The 20,841-nt window shown below is 34.7% G+C and overlaps 1 protein-coding gene and 1 long non-coding RNA gene across 5 annotated transcripts in view; both read right to left on the reverse strand.

The window, feature by feature from the left end:
- Nucleotides 1-17,153, reverse strand: part of LOC129135564 (uncharacterized) — a 55,599-nt gene extending 38,446 nt beyond the window's left edge. Inside the window, exons 1-2 of the long non-coding RNA XR_008536526.2 lie at nt 17,064-17,153; nt 15,309-15,389 (exon numbers count right to left, since the gene is read on the reverse strand). This is a non-coding gene — a long non-coding RNA (uncharacterized LOC129135564). The remainder of the gene's footprint in view (nt 1-15,308; nt 15,390-17,063) is intronic.
- The window catches only part of TFEC (transcription factor EC), a 235,737-nt gene that overhangs the window by 141,873 nt on the left and 73,023 nt on the right, over nt 1-20,841 (reverse strand). The window lies entirely within an intron of this gene.

Below are 20,841 nucleotides of genomic sequence, written 5' to 3' on the forward strand. Positions count from 1 at the left end.
ACATACTTGAGAAAATAATTGAGAAAAACTTCCCCAGCCTTCCTAGAGATCTAGATATCCAAATACAAGAAGCTCAAGGAACACCTGGGAAATTTATTGCAAAAAGATCATCACCTAATCACATAGTCATCAGATTATCTAAAGTCAAGACAAAGGAAAGGATTTTAAGAGCTGTAAGGCAAAAGCATCAGGTAACCTATAAATGAAAACCTACCAGATTAACAGCAGATTTCTCAGCAGAAACTCTACAAACTAGAAGGGATTGAGGTCCTATTTTTAGCCACCTTAAGCAAAACTATTATCAGCCAAGAATTTTTTATCCAGTGAAACTAAGCTTCGTAAATGAAGGAAAGATACAGTCTTTTCCAGACAAACAAATGCTGAGAGAATTTGCCACTACCAAACCAGTACTACAAGAACTGCTAAAAGGAGCTCTAAATCTTGAAACAAATCCTTGAAATACACCAAAATAGAACCTCCTTAAATCTCACAAGACCTATACAACAATAACACAATGAAAAAAATAAACCAGGTATTGAGGCAACAAATAGCACAATGGATAGAATAGTACCTCACATCTCAATGCTAATGTTGAATGTAAATGGCCAAAGTGCTCCACTTAAAAAATACAGAATGGCTGAACGGATAAGAATTCGCCAACCAAGTTTCTGCTTTCTTCAGGAGACACACCTAACACATAAGAACTCATATAAACTTAAGGTAAAGGGGTGAAAAAAGATATTCCATGCAAATGGAAACCAAATGCAAGCAAGAGTAGTTATTCTTATATCAGACAAAACAAACCTTAAAGCAATAGCAGTTAAAAAAGACGAAGAGGGACATTATATAGTGATAAACGGACTAGTTCAACAGGAAAATATCACAATCCTAAATATAGATGCACCTAACACTGGACCTCCAAAATTTATAGAACAATTACTGCTAGACCTAAGAAATGAGATAAACAGAAACACAATAATAGTGGGGGACTTTAATACTCCGCTGACAGCACTAGATAGGTCATCAAGACAGAAAGTCAACAAAGAAACAATGAACTTAAACTATACCCTACAACAAATGGACTTAACAGATATTTGCACAACATTCCACCCAACAACTGCAGAATATACATTCTATCCATCAGCACATGGAACATTCTCCAAGATAGACCATATGATAGGCCACAAAACAACTATCAGTAAATTTAAGAAAATCAAAATTATATCAAATACTCTCTGAGGCTACAGTGGAATGAAATTTGAAATCGACTCCAAAAGGAACCCTCAAAACCACGCAAATACACGCAAATTAAATAACCTGATCCTGAATGATCATTGGGTCAACAATGAAAGAGGAAAGGTCACAGCATTAAATTCCTTCATCAAAGAGTATTAAAAAGCACAAATAGGCAATCTAAGGTCACATCACACAGAACTTGAGAAACAAGAACAAACCAAACCCCAAACCAGCAGAAGAAAAGAAATAAAGAAGATCAGAGAAGACCTAAATGAAATTGAAACAAACAAAAATATAAAAGATAAATGAAACAAAAAGCTGGTTATTTGAAAAGATAAATAAAATTGATAGACCATTAATGAGATTAACCAAGAAAAGAAGAAGAACCAAATAAGCTTAATTAGAAATGAAACAGGAGATATTACAACGATACCACAGAAATACAAAAGATTATTCAAGGCTACTATGAACACCTTTACATGCATACTCTAGGAAACTTAGAGAAGATGGATAAATTCTTGGAAATATACAACCCTCCTAGATTAAACCACGAAGATACAGAAGCTCTGAACAGACCAATCACAAGCAGTGATATTGAAATGGTAATTTTTAAAATTGCCAATACAAATAGTCCAGGACCAGACAGATTCACAGCTGAATTCTATCAGACATTCAATGAAGAATTGGTACCCATCCTACTGACACTATTCCAAAAGATAAAGAGGGAATCCTCCCTTAATCATTCTATGAAGTCAATATCACCCTAATACCAAAACCAGGGAAGGACATAACCAAAAAATAAAACTACAGGCCAATATCCCTGATGAACACAGATGCAAAAATCCTCAACATAATACAAGCAAACTGAATCCAACAGCATAACAAAAAGATAGTCCACCATGTCAAGTGGGTTTCATACCAGGGATGCAGGGATAGTTTAACATATCCAAGTCAATAAATGTGATAGATGACATAAGAGGAATTAAAAACAAAAATCACATGATCATCTCCATAGACGCAGGAAAAACATTTGACAAAATCCACCATCTCTTTATGATTAAAACCCTCAGCAAAATCAGCATAGAAGGAACATACCTTAAGGTAATAAAAGCCATCTACTACAAACCCACAGCCAACACACTACTGAATGGGAAAAAACCAAAAGCATTCCCCCTGAGAACTGGCACAAGACAAGGATGCCCATTTTCACCACTTCTATTGAACATAGTACTGGAAGCCCTAACCAGAGCAATCAGACAAGAAAAACAAATAAAGGGCATCCACATCAGTAAAGAGGAAGTCAAATGTTAGTGTTTGTTGATGATAAGATCGTATACCTAGAAAACTCTAAAGACTCATCCAAAAAGCTCCTAGAACTAATAAATGGATTCGGTGATGTTTCAGGATACAAAACTCATGTACACAAATCAGTATTTCTCCTATATACCAACAGTGACCAAGCTGAGAATCAAATCAATAACTCAACCCCTTTTATAACAGCTGTAAAGAAAATAAAACACTTAGAAATATACCTAACCAAGAACTTGAAAGACCTCTACAAGGAAAACTACAAAACACTGCTGAAAGAAATCATGGATGACACAAACAAATGGAAACACATCCCAGATGCATGAATGGGTAGAATCAATATTGTGAAAATGACCATACTGTCAAAAGCAATGTACAAACTCAATGTAATTCTCATCAAAATACCATCAGCATTCTTCACAGAACTAGAAAAAGGAATCCTAAAATTCATACAGAACCTAAAAAGAGCCTGCATAAGCAAAGCAAGACTAAGCAGAAAGAACAAAACTGGAGGCATCACATTACCCGACTTCAAAAGGTACTACAAGGCCATACTCACCAAAACAGCATGGTACTGGTTTAAAAATAGGCACATAGACCAATGGAACAGAATAGAAAACCTGGAAATAAAGCCAAATACTTACAACCAACTGATCTTCAGCAAAGCAAACAAAAACATAAAGTGAAGAAATGACATCCTATTCAACAAACCATGCTGGGATAATTGGCAAGCCACATTAGAAGAATGAAACTAGATCCTCATCTCTCACATTATAAAAAAATTAACTCAAGATGGATCAAGGACTTAAATCCAAGATCTGAAACCACAAAAATTATAGACATTGGAAAAACCCTTCTAGACATTGGCTTAGGCAAAGACTTCATGACCAAGAACCCAAAAGCAAATGCAACAAAAAGATAAATAGATGGGACTTAATTAAACTAAAAAGCTTCTGCACAGCAAAAGAAATAATCAGCAGAGTGAAAAGACAACCCACAGAGTGGGAGAAAATCTTTACAATGTATGCACCAGAAAAAGGACTAATATCCAGAATCTACAAAGAACTCTAACAAATCGATGAGAAGAAAAAACAAAAAACAACAACAACAACAAAAAACATTCCCATCAAAAAGTGGGATAAGGACATGAATAGATAATTCTCAAAACAAGATATACAAATGGCCAAGAAGCATATGGAAAATTGCTCAACATCACTAATTATCAGGGAAATGCAAATCAAAACCACAATGCAGTGCCACATTACTCCTGCAAGAATGGCCATAATCAAAAAATCAAAAAATAATAGATGTTGGCATGGATGTGGTGAAAAGGGAACACTTAACTGTTGATGGGAATGTAAACCAGCACAACCTCTATGAAAAACAGTGTGGAGATTCCTTAAAGAACTAAAAGTATATCTATCATTTGATCCAGCAATCCTACTGCTAGGTATCTGGCCAGATGAAAAGATGCCATTACATGAAAAAGATACTTGCACACGCATGTTTATAGCAGCACAATTTGCAATTGCAAAAATATGGAAGAAGCCCAAATCCCCATCAATCAACGAGTGGATAAAGAAAATGTAGTGTGTGTGTGTGTGTGTGTGTGTGTGTGTGTGTGTATAAATATAAAATGGAATATTACTCAGCCATAAAAATGAATGAAATAATGTCATTCACAGCAAAGGTACTGGAGATTATTCTAAGTGAAGTACCTCCGGAATAGAATACCAAACATCGTATGTTCTCACTCGTAAGTGGAAGATAAGCTATGAGGACACAAATGCATAAGAATTATACATTGGACTTTGGGAACTCTGGGGAAAAGGTGGGAGGGGGTGAGGGATAAAAGACTACCCACTGGGTACAGTGTACACTGCTAGGGTGATGGGTGCACCAAAATCTCAGAAATAAAAAAAAAATAAGTCCATCTCATTATCTTCCCACAAAGAAATATTATGATCACAATGTACCAAACACCAAAAACATAAATCTCAGGGATTTTCCTCAACTATATGAACTTCTTCAGCTGTCCGTATCAAATCCTCTGCAATCTATCTCAGCAATCTCCTTTAAATCAGCCCTACTCTTCTCCATGACCACTGCCCTGCCTTAGTTAAGTAGGTCATGGTTTATTGTGTAAAAAATTACAGCAGCTTTCCAGCAAGAGCTGCCGCTGGTAACTGCTCTCTCCAAATCAGCAACCCACTGCCTACACACTCGTCTTCCTAAAGCATGTGCTCTTATTGGTACTCCAAAGTTCCCACTACAGCTCTCAGAATTAAGCCCAAATTCTTTAGCACAGATATGAGGTATTTTTCAACCTGACTCCACACAATGAATTAGCCCAATATACCAGCAACTTTCAAACCAACACTTTATACTCAAAGTAATCTTTTAAGCAACTTAATTTGTAGCTTTTTGAACACTGTATGCTCTTTATACCTTGGTAACTTCAAATGATACATCCCTTCATCTTGCGCCTTTCTTGCTTGATTAATGTTTACCTCTCAAGACACACTTTTAAATGCTACCTCTTCTATGCAATCTTCCAGGAGGTCCTTCATGTATATGTATTTAGTGGATCCTTTCTTCTGCTCAGGAAGAATTTTACTTATATCTTTAGTATGGTACTGAGCACTATTGTATTGCTATTCGTTTATACATCTGTCTCCCCAGAGACTGTGAACTTAGTGATGATAACTTTATTCATCTTTGAATTTCCAACCCACCTATTACAACGCTTCTTATATTAGGAAATGCTTATTCGATATTTATAAAATTATGTAATGTATGCAAAAGTAATAAATGTGTGTACATACGTATCTGCTACAGGGTGAATGAGGACATTTAGCACTGAAAAGCAAATTCTCCCAGTGCCTGCCTCACTCCCAAATTCACTACTGCATCCAAATTTAGCATAACATATCAGAGATAGGAGGACCTTTTCCTAGATTAACTTGATAAACTACACTGAAACGATGGTATCTAAGAGCTCTTAAAATTCCAAATTATGCCTAAATATATTCTAACTCACCAGAACTATTTTGCCAATATTGTGTATTAACAAATCATTTGTTAGCAAAAATGAAAAAGTGCTTTCTGTTACTCATAAAAACATGAGTATCTTCATTTAAAATTTAGTGTACCACTATGATCTAAAATAAAGAAACTATGCTAAATTAAACACTGTTCATCGAGAAATGTAAAAGCTAAATTTGTAGACTCATTGATTTATTATACAGAATCTATGATTTTCCAACAATATGCTCATATGAATTTGTGATAATGCCATAATTTTTTTTGGCAAACATTAGGTGTTTAGCAGATTCATCCTGTCTAATTAGTAGAGATTTCATTATTATGTACATATGTATGTATAGCACCTACAACAAGGCTCTATTTAAATGTTTCTAGACTGTCTCATCAGCCACACTGTTTATCAATCCTGTTCAATGCATTTTAATAGATGTTTTATTTAATTGGAATCACAAAACTAAATCTCCAACTCAGTCTATCTCCTGTAATACTTTACTGTAATTTGTCTTCAAAGCTCTAGAAAAATTCAATTGAAACATCAACAGTAAATATATGGCATAGATACCAAGATACGGTATGCTTTTAATAAAGATAATGAAATAAATAGCTAAAAATATGTAAGACTTTTAGTAAAATTCTAGTTTAAAATGATAATTTTAAGTACTACGAAAATATTTAAAATTCTAAATAATAACTATCAGATGCATTAATTAGTATTTGACTATAAGTGCACAATGTGCCTAATCTCTAAAATTAAAATAGGTGTAACATGATGATGGAAATTAATAATTACAAGGCTAACTTCTTCTAAAGATTTTGGAGTGACTAGTGAAAATAATATTTTGTAAGTATCCAAGTGAAAAAATAAAATTTACCATGCCTTACATAAGAAACAAACAAAAATAACAAAGCATAAATCTAAAAAAAAATTTGTGTATTTTGTGCATGACAATACAAATTCGGCTTATTAAATTAGAATAATTCAGAACACTTATCTTAGAAATATGTTAGGAATTTCTCACTTTTTCTCCTATTGTGATCATCAAGTAAATAATCAAAGGGAATCAAAAGTTTCACAAACTATATAATTCAAAATTATAAGAAAAACTACACAGTCACACACTTGGAGTGACAAAACTCTTGATGTCTTTACACGTCCTGGGTCAATAATTCAACTTTATTTAAAATAATACAAAGAATATAAACCTTCTCACCATGGTCTTAAATGTCATTCAAATGGGAAATATACATACCTGCCCACACCAACCATATTCCAGCATTGTAGAGTTGGAGAATATAAGGCTTTTTCAAGATTCTAAATATTAGTGTAAAAGCTGTTGATTCATTCAGAAGAAATCTGCTATTCTCCTTCTTCAAAGAGTGGTTACCAACTACAAGTTCTTACTTGGCCATCAATACTGCCACAATCCAAGCTTTGTTGTAATGTTGTACTCTTACAGCTAAAACCTGTTGATAATGAACCTGAACCCATTATTTTGAGTCAATGAATTGAAAGAAATAGGGCAAAGAATGAAAGCCACAGGGCCAATTACGAACATTCTTTGATGTATTACTTGCTAGCACCCACCGTATCACTTTGTGTCTTTGTCTTGATCCCCTCTGTTACTCATTAATTATTCTGGAAGGGTTAAAGTTCAGAGAGCTAATTGCACAAACCGTCTTTCTTGGTAGGGATTCTCCTACTCTGACACTTTCCCCAACTGTGCCCAGCCACCTTGTATTATGCCAATTAACCCAATTCTTGGCATTTTTTCTTGGCCTTCCAGCATCTTTTCAAGCTTTGGCCTAAAATATTTTCACTAGTTTGCCTACAGAATAAACCAACACAACTTTAAGGTTTTATTCGAATTTATTTCATGATATAATCTTTCCTAAACTCCTAATAGTACAACTAACTTTATTCTGCACTAATTATATCATAAACACAACTTTATAACAAATAAAAATATTTTAACTAGCTAGTTGCTGAAGACTTACAATACTAAATTATTCATTCTACCTTTCTACACTGAGTCCGAGCTCGTTCTAATAAAAATGACTTTTTCCACATTTGTTAGCCAAGATCTGAACAGAAAAGATGCAATTTTTATATGGCACATTGGGTAGATTTTCATAATTTATAGACTAACTCCAATATTACCAGGATATTTAAAAGAACTGGTGAGGCTACATAGTTTCTGAAAAGTTTCTAATATTTGATTATTATTAGAATTCTGAAATAAAATTTGAAAAATAAATAATCATGTACTGTAATGCTTCCTGGGATATGTCACATCATCCCTTATTTTTCTACGTTTTTCAAAATCTTTTAAAAATCCTTTGTTTTTCTATGTATTTCAGTTTCAGTGGTATCCAGTAATTGTTTGAAGGCATCTTTTTCAGAGGTAGGCACTAATTAATGACTATGTTTATTTTCAGTTATTGCAGTTATATTTGTATCAATTAGTAATTTTTGAGCAACTACTGTATATCACACATTTGCTGGCTGCTGTGACTAACGTGTGCATTAATCAACTTCAGGCTAATGGAGATGTCAGAAGACCAACATATAAATAAACACAATATAAATACTTAGGAACAGGAGATAGCGTGAAGAAAGAGAAAACGTATAGGACCATCAACTTAAAGAATAAAAAGGAGCCAGTCATGCAAAGAGCAGGGCAGAAGGAACAGCATATGCAAAGTCTTATTAGAAGTAAGCTTGCTGGGCTTGAGGAGCTGAATTAAGGCCAGTTTGCAATCTAGTGAAAGGCAGACAAATGGCTTGGGACTAGATTAGAAAGATAGATAGAAACCAGATCATGCAGAATGTTTTAGACTACGAAAAGGAGTTATATTTTATTTAAGGAACAATGCATCTGATGTGATTGATTTTTGTACTACTGAGAATGTGTCAAAGAGTTTTTAAACCAAGAGAGAAGTGAAGCGGGGATCAGCTTTTAAATAGAAATCCCATAAATCTTATCATTTTTTTCTATGGTAGAGAGAGTTCTTTGCACATACCCATAAAACTTTGCTTAAAATGTAATTTATAGAATGGGTTTGACCAAATGGATTGTATTTGTTAATTTCCATTAAACAGATACTAAAATCCCATACTCCACAAAGCAACTGTGTCAAAAGAACATGCCAATAAATTCATGGCTTGGATGAAAATATGTTTAAAAGTCCAAAGTATAAAATTATTGAATAAGATTTTTTAAGTTTGTTTATAGATTTCATTAAATGTCACAAGAATAAAATGAGTCCAAAATGAAGCTAAAATGAAATTATTACCTCCACTGAGGTCAGAGCAATCAGTCAGCTACAGTTACATAGATTTCACCTTTAGCTGGAACTGTGTGTAAAATGTATTTGGTTAATTCATTCATAGTGTTATCAATGACAGAACTTTTCAGATTGACCTTTTGATAAAGCTAACACAAAAATAACCAACCATGATTCCAAAGTTATTAAATGTATCCTTTTAACCTCTCTTTCATAAGATTCTCTAACATTAACATTAGGGTGGCAAAAAATAGTTCCATGAATTAATTGACTCTTACATAACCACTGTAAAATATATCTTTCAGAGCCTGTGGCTTGTCTATTCCTCATTTTTAGAATGCCATTTATTCTTTTTTTTAATTTAATTTATTTCACACATGATTTATTGAGATATTAAGCTACTTTTCCTAATGAAAATTAAAGGTAAATGATAATTTTTAAAAAGTATTTTCATTCTAATGATTTCCCTCAACTCAAATTTACATATTCGAAATAAAGAGGGGCACTTTAGATTGATGCTTAGCCTCCCAGAATTCACTCCAATCCCCTTCCTCTTCCCACACCCAGTTTGTCAAACTAAATATTCATCCCTGTCTGTTTCCAGTTAGTCAATAATGAACACTTTCTTAAAATAATACCATATTTAGGACCAAAGAATGTGAGAAAGGCCAACTCCCAATAACCATTCAATTGTTCTTATCCTCATTATCAACTGTGCAATTGAGTTACAATTTAATGTTTGATGCATACATGTGTGGCATAAAGATCAAATCAGGATATTTAGGTGTGTGAGGTGTGACCATGAGTGATGAGGTGATGGATATGCTAAATTTATTATTTTAGGATATCGAATGCTTCTTTATGAGTACCCCGCCCCACTGTTTTCCAAGTTGTAATGCTATAAGATACCACATTTACCCCCACTGAATTGTTAGCAAATGCAAAGTGACAATATGAATACTTGGAGTTGGATCTTACCTCCAGGGATCAGATTCTAAAAGAATGGTAACTCAACACTTGACAGGAAAGAGAGAAAGCAGAATATTCTGCCAAGTCATGATTTAAAACTCTTTTCCACTATTTGTAAACTACTAGTAAACAGCTTATACTTAAATAGAATGGAAATTGTATAATTATGCAATTTCTACTCCCACGTATGTTTTTACATTTTCTACGAGATTATTCTTTCAACATATTCCCTACTGGAACTATGGATGTGATAGTTCTAAATCCAGCAAATGTTGTAAAATAAGTGAAGTGACATCATTAGCGCAGCAGCACAATAATGGAGTTATTTTCCACTGGTAAAATTCATTATCTCTGTGGCTTAGTCTCCCACAATTTAAACCATTACAAGGAATTTCATGGCAAAACTGTTCGGTGCATGAACTACAATTGATTAGAGATCAGGGGAGGGACAACATCTCAGCCAATGTTAAAAACTTCCAACTAAGCCTAAATGCCACACCCTGGGATGCAGAATTTTACCCCAATGAAACTGGGCTTAAAATACATTTATTTGGAATAAACTATATAAAAAACTCTGTTAAATATTTTACTAGAGCATTTCATATATTAAATGAAATGCTTTGTCTTCTAAGGGACTGTTACAGGTGAAAATTAAGAAATAAAAATTATCACATTTAATATTTAGGCCCTTCAAAATATACATTTTATTAAAATGGAATGTCTAGGATACTGAGAATATTGTCCAGTGTTGCCTATATTATGTCTATTCTACTCTCCATATCTAAACAGAAAATGTGTGTAATAGACGACCACTGTTTCATAATCCTTTACTACTTCTCCAAAACGCACAGGCTTTCACCCATAAGCTGTTAAGATTACTCACAAACTGAACTTCAAATATTATAAATCCTTTTCTACAAATTCTGTACTCAGCTAATTAAAGTGCTACATTCCATTGTTCATTGTTTTAACATCACCTTTGCCAGGCTAGCAATGGTTTCAGGGATAAGTGAGATGGAAGGTATCTTCGAGAACAATTTAAATTCTTTCCCAATAGGAGAAAGAAAGAAAAAAACCTACTATTAATGAAAAAGGAAAAATTTCCAACTTGTAATTAAATAGCTCCAGCAACAGGGATCTCAAACCCATTCTGTTGTTGCATTAATGTCAGAGCCAAAAGGTTTACTTTTAATCTAAAACTGTAGACTACCACATTCTAACTCCTACATGTTAACTTCTGTTAGTAATTCTTCCTTCTGGAATAATGTGAAATAATATTATTCTTGCCATATAACAATCTTTCAGAAAATACTTGTTATCACAACTCCCTGTAAGTCCATCTCTGAGATAAATATACAGCATACTCCTTCAACATTCTTTATAGGACTTCGCTGTCATGATTCTCATGATCTCTTCTGTTACACCTACTATTTCCTGTGCCTAGAGTACTTTTTCCTTGCCCCCTACTACTCCAGTCTTTTCTCATTCATCAGCCTAGGGGATAACTTGCTTGGAGCATTCTCTAACCTTCTCAGAGAGTGGATTGGACAACCACCCATCCCCACTCCTCGTTACTATATAACTCTGTGCTGACCCCTACTGCAGAACTTTTCATTATTTATTGTAATTCTCTTTTCATTGTCTTTCCAATTAGACTGTCAACTCTCTGATAAGAGGAACTGCCTTAATCACTGACACGTCTCTAAAACTGAGTACATGGTAGTAGTCGGCTAAATATTTGCGATAATTAGAAAATCAAAGAATGAGACAGGATGGTGACCATCTGTGTTCCTCAGTTTCTTTATATATAAACTGGGAATGAAAACAGTATTCACCTCTCAGGGTGGTTGTATTGGTCAATTGAGTCAATATATTTTTTAAAAAACCTATTTAAAAAGCATCTAGTAGATAAGAAGGTTTTTTAAATCTTAGTCATTATTTTCTATGATTAAAACTCATTTCTTTTTTATATAAGCTAATGTTAAATTATGTCTACACATTTTTGTACTTATGATTAGGTTTTTTAACATAAATGAGAAGCTTAACATTCACATTTGTTCCTTTTCATCTTAATTCTTCCTGATAACTGAAATATATATGTACTTAATATTATCATCTAAGTTATATATAATATACCCGCAGAGCACACACATACACATAAACACACACACACATATATACACAGATGTGGGCAGAGAGGGAAGGAAAAATGAGACAGACAGGGAAATTTACTGATTGAGTACAAGGAATATGGACACAATTGACCTTGGGTTCAAGACTCAGTTCATGAACTTTATGCAAACTTGGACAAGTTGCTTACTCCCTCCTATTATTAATCTCCTTGTGTATGGAGGTTCACCCAACCATCAATTCACTACAGTCCATTATCACCATGCCACTGTTTCATTATTACTTAGCATGTACTTGTTTAAATCTATAGCAACTAGAAGTAATCTCAATCCTCTGAACCTGTACCTACTCCATACTGTTTATCACAGAAAAGCATAGAATATATCTGATTATATAGAATAGTATCATATGTCAGCTTGAAAATATGGTCCATAAAAGGTAGCAAAGAACTAACCTTGGAAAAATAGGAAGTGTACAGATTATTTAAGGAACACAAGGATGAATAAAGTACACTTAATTGGAAGAGTAGCCAATGAAAGATTTTTAGTGGAAGAATGACAAAATTGGAGATCTACCTCAGGAGTGTAATGTGTCAGATTGTGAAAGATGATTGGAAGAGGCTGACTCTTGACCAGGAGACCATTAAAAAGTTTTTGTATTGGCCGGAACAAGAGGTTTACCAAGAGTGCTTGCCAAATGACTAAGTATAAATCACTGCCATTGGCATAGATGGGAATTCAATCATGAAATATGCACTGGTCTTACAGGCTAGAAACACATAAGCAAGTGAACTTAAGAATGTAAGTATATATATATATATAAAACCTCTCATATAAGGCAGCTTGCTTCCACCCAAAATATAAATTCAACTGATGATTTAGAAGATGAGATATTAATTCCCACTGAGGGTGCAAAAGACAAAGCAAAGTATCTCTGGAGAAGTACTATTGAAACTGGGCTTTGAGGACAGGTAAATGTTAATTAACCACTAGCTATGGGGGAAGGATGCACATGAATAAAAACGTATAGAAATTCTGGTTTTGAAACAAAGAAGTCAACTTTTTTTCTCTGTCCATCTAGCCAGTATCCCTGGAACTTCCCTTCTGTCCAAAGGTCCAGGGTGTCAAGGTTTGGATCACATAAATTCTGTCTTCTGGGAAGAGATGCCTAACCTCACAGTGAGGCAGAAGAAAGGGTCTGAAGGCAGGGAACCTAAGGCCATTTCACACTGACTTCCTAGAATGGAATTGAAAGGAAAACCCTAACTTTCCATGCCTAAGTAACAAAAGGACCAGAGACTACCTTTGCAAATCCCCACGTTTTCTGCCCAGCAGATGAGAAATTGAAAGTACTTCTGATTGGTTGATTTTTGCAACCAATTAGACGTTTGCATAGGAGTGTGACCTTTGTAACTTCACTTCAGCCTCTGGTTGGTTTCTTTCTGCAACCAATTAGACTGATTGCAGGCCACCACTTCATTTACATGAGGTGAGCACCAAGTGGCCCATGGGAAATCTCTAGGGGGCATTTGGACCTAAGAAGATTCTGTATCTGGGCCCTTGAGCTCCTATGCTCGGCCTGCTCCCACACTGTGGAGTGTACTTTCATTTTCAGTAAATCTCTGCTTTTGTTACTTCATTCTTTCCTTGCTTTGTTTGTGCATTTTGTCCAATTCTTCATTCGAGACGCCAAGAACCCGGACACCCTCCACTGGTAACAAGAGGACCTACAGGATGGCTTCTCCCAGATGTGTCAAACTATCACACAGACTGGCAACTGCTCTCCAAAATGAGGTCCCATCACTTAGGTGAAAGTAGAAAATACTAGAATGGTTACCACTTCTTTTTTTCCTAAAACTAAAATATAAGATTATATTTTATCTGAAAATATATTAGTTCAAGGTTGAAGTAAAAATTTTACAATCTAATAAGACATAGATACTTTGCACGTGCTCAAAAATGTTTACCGATAGAGTTATGTGATGGTAAAAAATGAGTTCATGTCCTTTGCAGGGACATGAATGAAGCTATAAACCATTATTCTCAACAAACTAACACAGGAACAGAAAACCAAACACCACATGTTGTCACTCATAAGTTGGAGTTGAACAATGAGAACATAGGGCACAGGGAGGGGAACATCACACACCAGGGCCTGTCAGGGGTGGGGGGCAAGGGGAGGGATAGCATCAGGAGAAGTACCTAATGTAGATGACAGGTTGATGGGTGCAGCAAACCATCATGGCACATGTGTACCTATGTAACAAACCTGCACGTTCTGCGCATGCATCCCAGAACTTAAGTATAATAAAAAAAGGAAAAAAAAAATTATGCTAGAGATCTGAACTGTAGACTTAAAAGAGAATACACAAGAAATACTTTTTCTTCTAATTCCTTATGCATAAAACTTCTTCAGGGAAATTGGTAATATAATTCAGAATTGTATGAAGAACATTGAATAATAAGAGCATTAGCATCTAGTGTTCTCTTTTCTCATTTAGCTTTTTTTAAAGTGTCATTTAGCTTTCAATTGTTGCAAGTACTATTAAACAATGTAAGATCCTAAATAAAAGCAAATGTGTAAATAGTGAAACAACTTGTTAATGTTGCCTTTCCCTTAGAAGTTTACAATTGTGATTTCCTTCAGTGTGCTTCTCCCTCAGCTAGGTCATCACTAACAGAAAAGCAATCTTAATACAGGCAATTCATAAACATCTGTAATATGTCCCCACCATTAGAAAATCAACATTATTTACAAGATGTTTCCATAAGAGAATAAAACTAGAGACTCAAGACCCTATATAAACAAAGATATTTGGCTTCCAAATAGATGTCAAAATTGAGTCAATTATACTCTAGATGGAGAAACATCTCTAATAAAATTTTTAAATAAATAAAAATAACAACAACTCAAATTTCTTAACCCAATTTACAGAATCATTCAAGGCTGAAAATGTGCATTGTTCTAAATTCTTCTTTTTATAAACATGTGCTTAGTTGTATAGAAAAAAAGATTATCCATTTGCAAATGCCATGCCAAAAACAATTTGATAATTACACTAAAAAAAAAAAGGAAAAGAAGTAGTAAGATATATATACTATTCATCCCCTTTAACCATTAAACTAAAATGGCCAAACTGAATCTCTCAAACAAAATAGCTTCTGGGCTAGAATCTTGATGCCAACTTTAGCCCAGAGCAAATTCTTACAGTGACGATGTTTGCTCTGCAAAATGCCGTTTTAATGGAAACACTGTCCGACCTTTGTCTCCAGTAAAGCTACTAGATCTCCCATAAAGACATAATTTAAACTTCCAAATATAGGGACCTTTTTTACCTATTAATCGTCCTTTCAGAGATCTTATCCCAGTGTCTCCAGTGAATTCCCCTGTGAACTCGAAAGCACTTTCACATTGCCCTAAGGTTCAAGTGGAAAGAATAAATGGCAGGAGTTAGATATTACTGTTTGGTTCTTATGCATCTATTACTTTAATACTAGTTACAACTTGAAGTTCAACTAACTGACAAAGCCTGAAGACTCCATTTGATTAGCTGTAATAGGACTGTAACACTGCTTTGGAACAGCAGACTTAAATAGACAAAAATCTTGGCAAATACATCTTTCGTGTATTCCATTAATTCTAAAATAAATATGTTACCTGAGGCAAAATAAGTATAATCAGATATTTTAGTATTTTACATTTCAGTGGAAGTATTTTTGTTCCATTATGATGACATTTTAACACTCAATGTTTAAGAAGGAAGTTTAATATGTATGTGTACATGAATTAAACTTTTACTGAACATACCCTTCTTTTGATGTTGTTCTAACAGACTTAAAATCAGGCTATGGTTAAAGGAGATGCTCACCACATTAATACATTTAATTAATTTGTTTGGGCATTCTCCACCAACTACACAAGGCATATTTCTGAGATGTTTATTACTGCTCTCTTTACCCATATCAGGGGTGAAAAAGTAGAAAATGTGGGTCACCTCGATAGTCACTGAGTAGTTAACTACTTGCCAGATTAGATCTCTAATCCTATGTCCAGAAAATATACTATGGAAGCGAGTCTGACCATTACTTTAGGACTAGACACTTCCATAGGCTCTACAACAAAATGCAAGTTAAATTAACAAAAGGCCCCAATAAATGCCCTTACAACAATTTAAACCAGTTTAAAGGAAGCATAGATTAATAACTTTTTACAAAGGTGAAGGGACTTGCATCTCTTTCATTGTTTCATTTATCCAACCAATCAACATTTACTGAGTACCTATTGAGTTAATACATCAGCAGACTGAGTACTTTGAAATTTCAAAGTAAGTAGTAGACTTGGGCCTTGTCCTCACGGGAAAATCTCTAGTAAGAAGACGTGACATCCATGAAACCATGGTAAGACACATGAACTCTGCAATGTGGTCCATAGAATATATATGTTTGAAAAATGGAAACCAAAAGAAAAATATACAGGTACAATTCTTAGATGAGCCCTTTATTTTTACTTTTTTAAAAACGAGAACAAATATTTCAAGGGCACACATATGAGAAAGAAGGATCATAAAGGCACAGGACAACAAAATGGGCAAGAAAAGACCCTTTCTTTTCAGAAAGAAAAGAAAAGCATTTCAGAAAGAAAAACTGAAAATGCAAAATTTGAGGCTTTGACTTCTGAATATTAGATGTATATGCTCCACAATTTAATATATGACTAACCTGTTAAATGGCTTTAGCGTGGATCTCATTTTGTTTCTTCTTTCTTTTTTTGTTTAATTTTATCACTTTTTCACTGTGCTCTTACCAAATGCATATTCTCTGTGTCACTTCATATTCCATATTTTACATCTGCTATGCCAAAAATAATCTCTAACTTTTTTATAGACAAATCCCTGTCTTCTCTGCAAATATTATGACATCATTGATTTCCAAAGTTCCGATAGGGAAAGCAAGATCAAAGTGTATGTTAGGAAAATATATTCATAGGTGGATATACCTTGGGGGAAATGCAAGCTCTAAAAGTTAGTATAGACATAACCTGACCCACCAAAAAATCAATAACAGAAATGTGGTAATGTTCACTTTTCTTACCTTCCTGAGATATAAACTTTTTAAGGCGGTTTGCAAAACTTTTGTGCATAAGGTTTTGGTGATTTTCCTTCATTTTCCATTTTCCCCAGGCTGCACAAATTTGAAAGAACTTATAAAAGTGAGTCGAATTTACAAAAACAAAACCACAAGAAGAAATTGAAAGTAGGCAGGACAAGTATAGAAACCAGTGAAACAGATTGGACACCAACAGAATAACATATGAGGTAGTTTTAAATACATTAAGGAGGGAGAAAAGGACATAAATAATCTTGATTCCTGAGTGTGAGATCATAAACACTACAGAGAATTTGCCTCCAGCACCTGGTAACCTGAACAATGTTATAAAAGTCAGAATTGGTTTGAAGTCAGATGCATAAGACCAACAGCTGTTAATGTGATTACTTTTTTCTCATTATGTTTAGGTCTAGACTAGACTTCAGGTTTTAGTTTTTCGTAAGTACTACCATGTAATGACAAATGTATTTAAAATTTTAAAATAAGAATACATTTTGGCCAGGCATGGTGGCTCACGCCTGTAATCCCAGCACTTTGGGAGGCTGAGACAGGCGGACCACAAGGTCAGGAGATCGAGACCATCCTGGCTAATATGATGAAATCCCGTCTCTACCAAAAATGCAAAACATTAGCCAGGCATGGTGGCATGTGCCTGTGGTCCCAGCTACTTGGGAGGCTGAGGCAGGAGAATTGCTTGAACCTGGGAGGCTGAGGTTGCAGTGACCTCAGATTGAGCCACTGCACTCCCGCCTGGGTGAGAGAGAAAGACTCCGTTTCAAACAAAACAAAACAAAACAAAATAAAAACAAACAAACAAAAAACAACAACAAAAAAAACAGAGTACATTGGGATATAGTAGTCTTACAGATGGTCCAACTTACAAATGGCTTTTCTTTGTTCTTATTTTTTATTCAGTGGTCAATTTACTGTTCAATGTTATAATAGCACCAGTATTATGGAATGAGCTCAGCACAGGTAACCTTTATGCTGTAAATTGAAATTAAATTGCTAAGTCTCATTCGATGTTAATTAAACTTACAATCACTGATTTTATGTAACACATTGTGCTTTAAATATATATACCTGGGATATTCAGCAGATGAACTGCTACTTATAGATACTAATAATGAGGATGTTGGTTATTTTTTCAACTTTAATTAACAAGCGTAATACCCACTTGCAAAAGCATCATTAAAATGGTATCCAAGATTTACAAAATTTATAATACAGGGCTGCTTACTTAATATCCCTTTCATGGTTTGACCTTTTCAGAATGTAGTCTAATATTTGGCCATAAAACCACTGAATTTTCAAAACTTTTTTGCCTTAACTCACCTTAAATCCTATTTTTTCATAAAGTTTTTCTGTTTTATTGAAAACATAAAGCACTTCTAGTTATGCAACTATACTAATTGCAAAAACAAAACAAAAGTGTGTGTGTTTAGGGGTACAGGCATGCATGAGTGAAAAGGTGACATTGTAGCAAATGTGCTAGCATGCATGTGTGGACACATACACACATACACATATACATACACACATATCCAAACCCCAAAGCTTCATATGCAATATCCAATATATGTGACTAATACAAATGCTGTAGACTATGGTCCTATCACTAAGACTTTACTGTGATGTACCCTGAAACTATCGTCAGTTCCCCTTTCCTCCTTTTACTACCAAAGTAGCCTTTTATATTTTGAACTCACTCATTAATATGTTGTAATCTGGCTTCTGTTCCCAAATCTTTTTGAAACTATGACACTTTCAAAGGTCAGCTATGATCACCTCAGTTCAATGACCTTTAGGGATTCTACATTTCCTTTTATTTTTTTTTCTACTGCATCTGGAGGAGCTCTCTTTCTTGAATATCTCTTGCTTTGCCCTCTATCATATCACACTACTTTTTTTCTCATCCACTACTCTCAACCCTTCCTCTCTTCCCTCCTAATCATGAGTGTATTCCAAGATTCTATCCTTTGCTTATTATCCTTCTTTGTCTTGGATTCATCTATTGCCTCTGCAACTAACTGCCACATCTGTGCATTAGATGTGTTTCCTCTTCTAAAGTCTAATCCAAATCCAGTACTAACTACTTACTACCACTTTTCCATTGTAATCTTGAACTTAATACGTCTTAAATATAACTTTGTATTTCCCTTTATTGACTAAATCCTTCTTCTTCAACAACTCTTAGAGGACTTTTTCCCAGATACTTTGACTAAGATTTCTACTGTCTTATGGGCTCAGCCAACATCAACACTCCCCGCTCCACACACACACATAAACACACACACCCCTATAACTACTTGTCTTGCCTTCCTGAGATATAAACTTTTTAAGGGTGGTTTCTTTATAAAATCTCTGACTGTTGCTTCACTTTTGTATTGCTATTACCTTCATACTTGTCAAATAGTCTCATATTTTAAATGAGCATAATCTGTCCTTAATGTCGTTTTCATTTGGTGATGAAATTAAACTGTATTTCTCTCTCCAAAAATAAAACAAAAGAAAAAAGGAAGGTTGAAGCAGGTAGATCCTTGACAATATGTGGTATTTTCATTGTTTTGGATTTTAGCCATTCTAATATGTGTATAGTAGAATCTCACTGTCATATTAATTTGCAACTTCTCCATGACATATGATACTGAGAGTCCTCTTACTATGCGTTTTTTTTTTCCACTTGTATATCTTCTTTTGTAAAGTATCTGTCCCGATATTTTGTGCGTTTTAAACTGGGTTGTTTTCTTATTCTTGAGTTTTGACAGTTCTTTTTTCATGAGCTTGTAAAGTCATGTTTGATGATTTAAGCAAATATTACAATGCCTTCTGATGTGTGCTCAAAGTATTTAGACAAACTAATATTATAAATAGAAAGTGGGCAAGATAGGCTGGGCGCTGTGGCTCACGCCTGTAATCCCAGCACTTTGGGAGGCCGAAGCGGGCAGATCACGAAGTCAGGAAATCGAGAACATCCTGGCCATCATGGTGAAACCCCATCTCTACTAAAAATACAAAAATTAGCTGAGCGTGGTGCCGCATGCCTGTAATCCCAGCTACTCGGGAGGCTGAGGCAGGAGAATCGCTTGAACCAGGGAGTCGGAGGTTGCAGTGAGCTGAGATTGCACCACTACACTCCAGCCTGGTGACAGAGCAACACTCTGTTTCAAAAAAAAAAAAAAAAAGAAAGAAAGAAAGAAAAAAGAAAGTGGGCAGGATAAAAGAATCTGAATATAAATCAATTTTCTATACTTTACACAAAGTGGTAAAATGTCAATACAGGAGACTATGAAGTATGTAGACCGTGACAGTAGATATATGTATACAGTAGTCCCCCTTTATCCATGGGAGGATATGTTCTAAGACCCCCAGTAGATGCCTGAAACTGCATTAGTACTGAACTCTACATTTACTATGTTTTCTCCTATATAGACATGTCTATGATAAATTTTAATTTACAAATTAGCTTCAGTCAGATATTAACAACAACATAATAAAATAGAACAATTATAACAATATGCCAACATCAATATTCTTGCATTTTTGGGCCATTATTAAGTAAAATAAGGGTGACTTGGACACAAGCAGTGTGAGACAGCAAAAGTTAATCTGATAACGAAAATGGCTATTAAGTGACTAACAGAAAGTAGCTTTTATAGTATGGCGATGCAGGACAAAGGGGTGATTCATATTCCACAGGGGACAGAGAAGGAAGGTGTGTGATCTCATCACACTCCTCAGAATGGAGCACAATTCAAACCTG

Source organism: Pan troglodytes, chromosome 6 (genome assembly GCF_028858775.2).
Source record: "Pan troglodytes isolate AG18354 chromosome 6, NHGRI_mPanTro3-v2.0_pri, whole genome shotgun sequence".
Taxonomy (NCBI): domain Eukaryota; kingdom Metazoa; phylum Chordata; class Mammalia; order Primates; family Hominidae; genus Pan; species Pan troglodytes.